A 1,133-nucleotide genomic window follows, 5' to 3' on the forward strand; every position below is an offset into this window, starting at 1 on the left:
ACCGACATCATTAAAGCATTGCAAAAGCATTTAGCCCAATTTAAAGTGTTGTACACACACACCTCTCATTTCGTCTACACACAGCCTCTCTGTCTAAGTCAGTGCATCTCCTGAAGTATACTAACTTAGATTGGATGCACTGTTTTGGGGGTGATTTAAGCCCTCTGCACAACTGGCATTCAGGCCAAACTCTAGCTTCAGCACTTCTTCATCCAGGCTTAAAATTGGAACAGTTTTGTGACCTTTCAATTGTTCTCAGCTTGTTCATATATAACAATTAAAACAGTTGATGCCCATTTCAAAAGCTCCCTTTTTGAAAGGCTCCAGATATATATAGCTTCACACCCTCAGATACCATGGCTTGCTTTGGTTTAAATAAAAGAGGATTGAAATTAGCGTAAAATATTTCAAATTTAGCAAAATGGCATGTTTCAGAACAAAATATGCCTTTTTTAGAATTTTCTTTTACAAAAAAACTCAAGGTTTTGACCTTTTATGATTTAGAATTAAACAAATTCAAAATAGCAGATAATCTGGTTTCTAAACAGCCTTGGGGGACGAGTGTCTGCTTCCAGTGTGCTCTGCTGCCTCCTCCTTTTTTCTCACTGCCCACTCAATAGTGACCCTCAACATAAAATTCATATATAGTCATAAGAGTATTGGTAACACTATTTGTATATGTCTTTGGGGTTGGTAAATGAAAAATTGCAGTTCCTCTGTTAGGTGACATCATTTAAAATCACAAACTCTGCTTCAAAGCACACACATCATGAGGGGCAGAGAGGCTTACACTGAAAATTAAATTCTCTGATATTTTCCTTTACATATGCAAAAGAGGATGCTGCCTATCTTCAGAGAATATTTTTTTTCTTAATTATTGTCTTCCTGGGGGAACTCAAAGTAATTTTCCTTAAAGTGAATAAACAGAGTTCAGCAGTAGTTTAAAAAAAGGATATTTAATCAGGTCTAGGGCAGTAATGGGAGAGGGCACTTATCTTACTCTGCAATTATTTCAAGTTTTGTGAACATATTCATAAGTATCCTGCACATATTCCTCCATGCCCTTCCCAATCAGGCTATTCTGCTAGAGAACTTCCCTGGTACCTGACCACACTTTGGCTACCCCTTATGTT

Source organism: Gavialis gangeticus, unplaced genomic scaffold (assembly GCF_001723915.1).
Source record: "Gavialis gangeticus isolate Ggan-Ray unplaced genomic scaffold, GavGan_comp1, whole genome shotgun sequence".
NCBI lineage: Eukaryota > Metazoa > Chordata > Crocodylia > Gavialidae > Gavialis > Gavialis gangeticus.